This window comes from Pinus tabuliformis, chromosome X (genome assembly GCF_031772625.1).
Source record: "Pinus tabuliformis cultivar Carrire ecotype Pingquan chromosome X, CPIR1, whole genome shotgun sequence".
Taxonomy (NCBI): domain Eukaryota; kingdom Viridiplantae; phylum Streptophyta; class Pinopsida; order Pinales; family Pinaceae; genus Pinus; species Pinus tabuliformis.
In genome coordinates, this window is record NC_142308.1 from 927,297,793 (window position 1) to 927,308,128 (window position 10,336).

A 10,336-nucleotide genomic window follows, 5' to 3' on the forward strand; every position below is an offset into this window, starting at 1 on the left:
GCGCAGTTACTAATGGGCTAAGTGAGCAATGTGAGGTGGGAATTCACATGTGTGGAAGCAATGGACCCCAAGAAAAACTGCGCAAGGAAACAAGAGGCTTGGAGGGCAGAGGAGAAGGTTTGTGAGAGGCCTTTGACTGTCTATGAGTAGCAGAGGGATTATACTGAGAGCTGGTTGGCTTCCAAGCTAAGGCTTTGTGTAATTCTGTGATTATTTTCCACTTGTATGATAATACAGAGTTGGGGTTTTAGGCTGAGGCTTTCCCCGGGTTATTTCTTCTGTGTTATGTGTGATTGATTTCTCATTCTCAGTTATATGTGTTCTCTTGATCTTGCTCAATTCGATTAAGCTTCCGAAAAGTGTTGTAGAAGTAGATCTTGTATTGTGTTTTAGTATATTGCATAATCTGTTGATCTACAGTGGGAATTTCTACATGGTATCAGAGGAAAGGTGATCAAGGAAGAACAATATACAAGAAGGGAGAAGTTCGAAGTTTGTGATTCCTAAATATAGAAATTGAGTTCTTATCACATCTCTATTTCACCTATGGCGTTCAGTGGTTTAAGACTCGAGTATGCCCTTGATGGTAGCTCGAATTATATAGCCTGGAAGGATCACATGGAAGCAATATTAGAGGATAACGGTCTAAAGGACTTCATTGATCAAGAAGTCCCCAAGCCGACTGATGCTACTCAATTGGCGGAATGGAAGAAATGTGTGGCTAGAGCAAGGAGAATCCTTCTGGAGGGAGTTCAAGACCACATAGTCTCGAGTCTCCATGGGAAGGAGACACCATTTTCAATGTGGAAAACATTGAAAGATCTATATCAGAATAGTAGCGATCAGAGGAAGCTAGTGTTGAAAGACAAGCTTCGGAAGATCAAGTGTGAAAAGGGCGACACGATCTCTACGTATCTGAACAAGCTCACCACATGCAGGGATGAGCTTGGAAGTGTAGGGATCACGATGATGATGACATGGGGAGTCTTGCACTCCTCGGTCTACCTAAGAGCTAGCATAGCTACCAGGACTCGGTTAATGGAAGAGAGAAATTGCCAGATTGGGAACGACTTTGGTCGGATCTGATGCAGGAGGAGATAATAAGAAGCACCAAAGATGGTTCTTCATCCATGGAGGATGAAGAAAACTGCGCCTTATCGAGTAAGGTGAAGAAGGGGAAGGAGAAGGATTCTCTTTCCCAATCCAGTTCTTCCCAAGGTGGGAAGAAGTTTGACAAATCGAAAGTGCGATGCTTTCGTTGTCATGAGGTGGGCCATTTTGCTACAAATTGTCCACTGAGGAAATCCAAGAAGGGATCCGTGGAAGGATCAGAAGGTGAGGCACTGGCCTCATAGTTCGAGTTGGATTTCACACTGTTCGCATGCATGGTTTCATCCATGGTGGGAAGTGGTTGGTTTCTTGACAGTGGATCTTCTTTCCACATGACTGACGACAAGAGTTTGTTTAGTACTTTGGAGGAGAAAGATCTCTCGATACTGATAGCGATGGCTAATGATGAAAAGTATAGTGTCTCAGGTGTAGGCATGATTATTTTTTAGAGGGAGCATGGAGCTCGCATTACCTTGACCGATGTCAAGTATGTACTAGGACTGAAGAAAAACTTGGTGTCAATCGCAATGTTGGAAGACAGAGGCTATGATGTAGTCTTCAGCAAGGGAAAGGTTTTCCTTAGATACATCATCCTAGACAGGTAAAGCAGATCGATTCACGAGTCAAGAACCTGTATGCTCTTGAGGTTCAAGATGAATGCAAAGCCTTGAGGAGCAAGGCAACTGATGGAGACTTGGTGGTTGAGAGGGAGAGTACATTACCTCTCAACATGCAGCCACAGGAGAAGTCTTAGACGATTGTGGAGGAGCCACGATTGGTGAAGCAACTTCAGGAGGTTGTGGAGAAGCCACAACTGGGGAAGCTGAGAGGAGATAGAGTGGAGGCATCCACTCATGCAGAGACCTCCAGTAGGGGGAAATTTCGAGCCAGGTGGGTAGAGGGATCACATGAATCCATACCTCCAGGTAGGAGGTGGGGCGATGTGGAGTGATCGTCCCAAGAAGGCTGGAATAGGGGCAGGATCCTTGAGGTACCCAACCTCTTTGATCCGACTTTGCTACGGGAGCCCCGACAAGGAGTAGCAACACTGGTTGATTGGGTAGAGATGGATGCGGATGGAGCGACAGAGAGAGCTACAATGTAGGAGTCCCAAGACTGTGTGGAGCTAGCAGGCTGCAGCAATGCGAGAGGCACATGAGTGTTGCACCAGTGCAAGATGGAATAGAGAGGTGTGCAATGGTGCAAGATGCATGGAGATGTTGCAGCAGCTCAGAGGTTAGAGACGGAGAACTTGTCAGCGACAGAGGGAGCTTCAACATCAGAGTATGTTTCTAGCCCAACAGAAAGGTCAGTTGGGAGTTTTTTTTTGTTTCTAGAGTTGTTGGAGCGTCCACACTTGAAAGAAGTGTTGCATGTAGAACATTCCAAAGGTTTAGGATCGGGTTCGAGTTGAAGCCTTTCTTGTTGAGAGGGAGTGTTGAAAATGGAAACAAGAAATGCTAAAAATAGAAGTGATAAAAATAGCACTGCTATAAATAGCAGTTTAGGTACCAGTGCTAGACTGAGCAACAAGGAATGAAAAATGGAAGTGCTAAAAATAACATTTCTATTTTTAGCAGTTCAGGATAGATTCCTATTTTAGTTAGTCCCTGAACTAAAATAGTGAAGTAAAATTCGAATTTGATTTTAGCAGTTATTTATAAAATAATTAATTAATTCATCTTGAGTTAATTAGTTAAGGAAAACCAAACATGAAGTCTATGTGGGGACATGTAACAATTTCTCCATTAATTGAGGAATTTATCCATCAGTTAAAGAGATAATGATGAGTTGTAATATTGAGTTGTAATTAGTTGACTTAGTTAACTGAGTGAAGTCCAGTTAGATTAATTCAAACAGTTTGTTGAATTAATGTAAGTTCAGTTAGTTAATGCTTGCATGCATGTAACTACTGCACTTTAGATAACTGAGTATTCTCTCATAAATAACTCATGCATGTCAGTTCAGACAGAGACCCAGTTGAGATCAGAGGAGGGACAGTGTACTATCAGTTGGATGGATTTTTCCTATAAAGGAAACTCATCTATGTAGAAGGATTTATCTCCTTCAGGATTGCGCAGTTACTACTGGGCCAAGTGAGTAGTGTGAGGTGGGAATTCACATGTGTGGAAGCACTGGACCCCAAGAAAAATTGCGCAAGGAAATAGGAGGCTTGGAGGGCAGAGGAGAAGGTTTGTGAGAGGCCTTTGACTGTCTATGAGCAGCAGAGGGATTATACTGAGAGCTGGTTGGCTTCCAAGCTAAGGCTTTGTGTAATTCTATGACTATTTTCCACTTGTATGATAATACAGAGTTGGGGTTTTAGGCTGAGGCTTTCCCCAGGTTATTTCTTCTGTGTTATGTGTGATTGATTTCTCATTCTCAGTTATATGTGTTCTCTTGATCTTTCTCAATTCGATTAAGCTTCCGCAAAGTGTTGTAGAAGTAGATATTGTATTGTTTTTTAGTATATTGCATAATTTGTTGATCTACAGTGGGAATTTCTACACGTAGCACAATGACCTTGTCATCATGCTACAATTAAGCGTGGTTATCTCGTGTAACCGGTTCTTCCATCGCTTTATCTCCTCATCTAAATCCAAAGTACAGGATCTCTCACGCTCCCATGAAATTCGTCCATCCGCAATGGAATTTACCTAATCTTGCTCTCACACAGTTATCTTGTAGATACAGTCCAAATCATCGTCACTTTCATAGTCGTGCACCGGCTTGGTGTAGCGTGATCCTTCAGCAAGGTCCAAAGGTATAACTACTCGTAGAGACTTCTTCTCAAAAATCATCTTGCGCTTCTTCATATTAATCACCTTGTTCATGTTAGTGGCCCAATCAATTCCTAGGAGCGCGGGGTAGGGATTTCTGTCATCAACAATCTCTATCACCTCAAAGTCCGCTAGCGCACTCGCTCCCTCAGTATCCATTGTGATTCCCTACAATCTTCCTAGGGGTATTATCTTCTGTTGGTTCGCCATTCGCAGCTGAATAGGAGACCACTACAACGTAGGCCTCTCCCAATGCGCTCCCATGTCTGATTCGGCAGGACATTCGCATCTGATCCTAAATCCATAATTACTTGGTCCACCTCATATTCTCCAATCTACATGGTTAACCTCATTTCTCTCCTTGTCCTATCTTATGATTTCCAATCTTCCAGACTACACGCGGTTCTCCTGGCGCGGTCCCAATGCATCTGTTAATGAGTTCCTGTAATCCCTTTACAGCCTTACTATCGCACAGTAGCTTCATGCATGTTTCCAGGAACATCGTGAGCAGAGATGGGTCCGTCTCTGGCTCCGATCTATCTTTGCTTCCTAAAGTGGAGGCATCAACGAAGCTCTTCTTGGCTTCCATAAAGGTTTCTCGAGTGCGCTCCAAATCAAACTCCGCTTCTTTCGCCGGAGCTTTGCGAACCCAAGTGATATCTTTTGGCTGTTTGCCTTTATCATCTCCTATCGTAATTCCACTTCGGAGCACAATGTTCACATTTGGATCTTCCTCATGCGGCTTAGACCTCATCATCTGCAGGTGAGTCAGGGGAGGTGGTAGCACTCCCTTATCGCGTATCCTAGCTATCAGCGTAGGACAATCCTCCATCTCATGGTCAAACAAGGTACAATACAGGTATGATGGATGTGTTGGATTCATACAATCGCGGGCATAATGTCTTGGTCCTCTGCAATTGTAGCATATCAACTGTCCGCGACCTCTTCTAGGTCCCCCTCCACCTCGGCCTCGTCTGCGCCCATGAAATCTGGTTTACATCATCCCTGCACTCTGGTCTAGGGGCCACGTTTTGGCTTGAACTCTGTAGGTGGGAGTTCTATCCATCATCAGCTCATAGCTTCTACAAGTGCACTCATCGTGTCCCACCGACCTACAAAAATTACAGAACAACTATTGTGAATTTTGCATTTACTTCTGTAACAAATGGTAGTTTTCCATAGCATGCTTTCCACCTATTTGAAAAATTGCGCACCATAAAGCAGGCATCGCGCTAGGTCCTACTTGCGCTTCCGACCTTAACGACATCAATCCTCCTCCCGCAAGGTAATTCACGAACACTGGGAAGTGGTCTTTGTCATGACCCCGACCTTTGCATTTTACGCACCACACTTCTTCGTGCACTTTTGGTCGAGCTGTCTTGTCCTATTTCAGACTCTACATCTCAAGGCATAAGTTTTTCAACTGCAAGTGGATTTTCTGAACTCCCAAGTTAGGATCCTTCATTGGGGTCTCATGTAGTCTCATCGTGATCTCCAAGGCCTCTGTCTGAGTCGTTAGCCTCTGCTACGACAGTGCATTCCTCAAATGTGGCATTAGGGATGCTACAGACCATTCGTGGTGTTGTCCATCCATCAAAGTCATATTAGCTTCGCGAATTGTACACTTCAGCCTTTGATCCAGCTCCCAAGGAGTCTTGCTTGGTAGCATTGTGATCTCTTTGAACCCAATGATCGACTGCGCTTCTGACTTCGGCCTGCTAAATTCCTTATTTAGCGCAGCTTGGAAATCCGCGATTCTCGCATTTGGATTATCACTTGAGTGCTTAATGTACCAGGTTAGCGTGAGATCCTGTAGGGTGCTAACCAGTGTTGCTTTATTTATATTGTTATCTGTAACTCCCTGCGCTTCCCATATGACTTTTACCACAAACCAAAATTGGTCCAGATCTTCATTTCCCAATCCCTTGAACACAGGCAAATTTATCATGCTTGCCATATTGAATCGAAGTGGTGGCGGAGGTGGTATGGGTGAAGATGGAGGTGATGGTGGTGAAACTGGTGGTGGTGTGGGTGGGGGTGGTATGCGCAGAATTCTCTGCCTTATCAAAAGGATCACACTTCACGGAGAGACCTTCATGAGCTCTTCCTCATCCCCTCGCGGAGGTGAAATCAAAGGGCTATTCTCTAGTCCCTTCCTTTGTTCTTGTAGGTTTTTCCACTTCGCGTAGCCCCGAACATCAATGTAACTGCATAATCCTCTTTTCACACAATAACATTTTAATCCAAGTATTCAGAGACTTTACGTACTTACCTCGCGGTCCTTTGAGAAAGCATCGCTATGCCTCGCTATAGTTGACTAAAGTGTCTACCGTGAATTCAGTGATGAATCCTCTTATAATCCGATCAAGGCAGTGATCAACAACACACACAACCTTATCTTCTAATGCTTCCAATCTGTGCACCAACTCTGGGGTCCACACAATAGTACTGTCAAGCTTCCACCTTCCTCGGCTATCCACTAGCTTCGCGATCCACTTGTACAACTCAATAGGGAAATATGCGAAGAAGATTTCGTGGGTCTCTGTGTACAGGTAGCAGTCTAACCACTCTTCTTTTGTCAGTCACGGATTCATATTCTCCTGTACCGCGAACTCATGAATTCTCTTGTCCAACCAAACTTCAATTTCCTTCTTAGTTGGATTCCAATGATACGACATCAGACATCTCTATGCAGATTCTGGTCCCGTCAACGGAACCATTTGTTGGTTTGATGGGGCCTGACCCAGGTTCGGAGTTAATTAACCAAACAAATCCATACACTACTGGCCCTTTCGAAAACAGCCCGCAGAGCGCAGACTGAGGTTTCACCCGAAGCAGTATGGGGGGATGCTGGAACCAAGTTTTTGCACCCTGGAGATGTCTGAGGGGTCGATTTAGTCCATCTATAAATAGCTTTGTGCAGGTCACTTCGCACACTGTCTGACTTGCGAGACCTTCGTGATCTGTTATGATCGCCTTCGCGCAGCCCTCACTAGGGGCTGAGGTGATTTTGCGTTGCCTAGGAAATGATCTGCGCTAATTCCATAAGTTACACCGCGGATCTTACTTATCTTCTTATAACTGTTAGTTAACTTCGCATAAACAGATACTTTGTCTTATATTCTCTTAATCAACATAATCATATAAGTTCGCGCATATAAACAGTAAAAATGAAATTCATATCCAATATACTCAATGCATAAGAACTAGGAAAAGATACACATAAATGATATGAAACTTCTCTTTATTACTTCTCCAAAGGTTATAGACTCGACTTGCCCTGCACACTCAGCTGCAAGGGTCCGTGCACTCAGTTGCGGACTACCAGGCCTCTGCGAACTCAGCTGCAGAGCCTTCTTCTACTCTACGACCCAAAGACTCGACTCTACACTTAGATAAGACTTAGTTCTTCATCTTTCATTCATGACTTCATTCCCCCTTTTACAACTTAGAGCCTCGCTCTATTTATACAATCCCATGGTCCGCGGACCATGGGTAGATCTCTAAAGTCGACATTACATTATAAAAATGAGGGCGGACAACCCTATGACTCATTTACAAGTTCGCACTCCGTGCCCACAAAACGCAGAGTCTTACATCAGATTTAGTCAAAATCTGGGCTTTAAGCCCCAAAAATTCCGTTGGGGGATCCTGCGCCTGCGCCCAACAATATGGATCGAGTTAATGAAGCAATACAAGATTATATACGTGTAGTAACAATTAGGACTACCATGGCAGAAGGTCATGCCAACCTTGCTTCAATCTACAAGGATAGTTGTCTTGTTGAAGTTGCTATTAAGTGTTACAAACAATCTTTGTTTCTTGAAGTTGAGACAATTGTAAGGCGACGGATAAAGATGTCAGTTCTTCCAAGCGTACAACCATTTCATGCAATTGCTTATCCCTTTGAACCAATGTTGACTTTAGAAATCAACCAGAAATATGCAGAACATTGCCTTCTTGTTGCATCTTGTTTTGGACCTCAGTTTTTTGGACACCCTCCTCATTTGCCTGTGAAAGGTGAGAGTGGTAGTGGCAGGCTTAAGGTGGGGTATGTTAATAGTGATTTTGGTAACCACCCACTTTCACACCTCATGGGTTCTATTTTTGGTATGCATAATCAAGAGCACATTGAGGTATTTTGCTATGCTTTGAATCAAAGTGATGGCAACAAGTGGAGACAACGTATACAATCAGATGTAGAACACTTCATTGATGTTTCTTCCCTTTCATCTGATGTGATTGCACGGATGATATCTCAAGCTCATATTCAAGTTCTTATCAACTTGAATGGGTATACGAAGGGTGTTCGGAATGAAATTGTTGTAATGAAACCAGTCCCCATTCAAGTTTCATATATGGGTTTTCTTGGAACTACTGGTGCCAATTATATTGATTATTTAGTGACATACAAGTTTGCTTCACCTACACATTATCACATATCTATTCTGAGGAGCTTGTACACATGCCACATTGTTATTTTGTGAATGATTACAAGTAGAAAAATCAAGATGCTTCAGAACTTGTGTGCCAACCAAAGTGTTCATATTATTGACTACTGGAAGACAAATTTTTCTTTCCTGATTTAATCAATTGTACAAAATACATCCTGGTATATTCATAACATGGTGCAATATTCTAAAATGTGCACCAAATAGTGCTCTGTGGCTTCTGAGGTTTCTTATTGCAGGAGAAAGTAGATCGCAAACCTTTTCTTCTGCACAAGGTGTGAGACCTGACCATATTATATTCAGAGATGTTTCAACACAGAGTGAGCATATATGTAGTAGCTCATCGACTTATGTGTGCCTTGATACGCCATTATATAATGCACATACCACTAGAAATGATGTGCTCTGGGCTGATGTTCCAATTATAACTCTTCCACTTGAGAAAATGGCCACAAGAGTGGTGGGTTCTCTCTGTTATGCTACTGGATTAAGAGAAGAGATGGTTGAGAACAGTATGCAAGAGTATGACGAGAAGGCTATTAGTCTTGCCCAAAATCCTGCAAAATGTCAAGCTTTGACTACTAAAGTCAAATAAGCACGATGACATGTCCATTATTTGACACTGTTCATTGGGTACGAAAGCTTGAGAGGGCCTATTTTAAGATGTGGAATTTATACTGCATAGAGAAACATCCTCAGCCCTTCAAAGTGACTGAAAATGACAATGATTTTCCTTATGATCGATAATTTATATGTTGTACATATAAGGGTATACAATATTTTAAATTACGTATTTGAAAAGAGCTTCAAAATATGGTCAAATTGTAAAAAATAAAAAGGAAAAACCGACAACTCCTGCTGATGGAGAATAAGAGCTTATCTAGAATAGGAGACATGCATTGTTCCTACTCTGGAAATTGTCTCTTGTCATCAACACCTTGCAAGTGTACTGGTGATACGCGAGTAAATATGCCTATGATGAAAACTACCTTCTCACTCCACACATAGCTTATAATTGTTGTTCTTTGGATGGGAGGAAGAATACAATGAAGATAACAAAAATTAATAAAAATGGTTCCAAAGGGATCAATGTTCCTCACCCCCCCAATACTCAAAAGAACGAATTTGTTTATAGCATGCCGCAAGATATCTCACAAGTGCAGAAGAAATTGACAACCCATAACCCTCATGCTCCAGATCAACGGTTTTCCAACAAACTTACATGCACGAGAAATAAACTATAGCCCATTCTCAAATGAACGCTTCAAATTCATTTAGGAGGGCATCCCCTTTATTTTCACAAACCACTATGGCGCACCTGTGGAAGTGGTTAATGGTTTAAAAAAAAAAATCCTCGGTCAATGACATGCAATAATTACATGGAAAAGAATTCCAGTGATCTTCTTGCTCCTTTGAAGAGCTCCACACACATTCTAGAGACAAACAAAATCTTGGGCAACATTGCCAAGCCAATTAAGAGCTCGAACACAGTTGAGCAGGAAAGGAGCTCAAGGAACACTATTTGGTGAATTTGAATCCTCCTTTGAAACAACCATTAGCATCTACTACTACTAACAACACTGCCGAGGCAAAGCCTCTCTTAAAACGAGGAGTTGGAAGGCCACCAAAGCATGCTAAGCAAGCATCTCAACAACAAAAAGCTCAAGAACTGGTTATGAAAACCAATGGTTATGATTGTTTGTCAACAATATAAGCATTATGATCAGTCCATTTCTTGACAACAACATGAGCATTATGACCAGTCCCTGCATCTTAGTTATTTGTTTTGAAAGTTAGTCACTGTTGAAGGCAGAAGCATCCTTACAAATTGATTTGCTATCATAAGGCATGCCTCGTGTACATAGTAGGACGTAGCACTAGTGATTTAGTGTCCTGATTGTAATGTATTTTGAAGCAACATGGTCAATCTATGGCTAGCTTTTGAGGCAAATGGAAATGGGAAGGTAGAGTGTGTTGGATTCATTCATACTCACT

General features: G+C 42.5%; 1 pseudogene; it reads left to right on the plus strand.

The window, feature by feature from the left end:
* Positions 1 to 7,561: 7,561 nt before the first annotated feature.
* LOC149142719 (putative UDP-N-acetylglucosamine--peptide N-acetylglucosaminyltransferase SEC pseudogene) lies at positions 7,562 to 9,088 on the plus strand (annotated as a pseudogene).
* Positions 9,089 to 10,336: the final 1,248 nt, after the last annotated feature.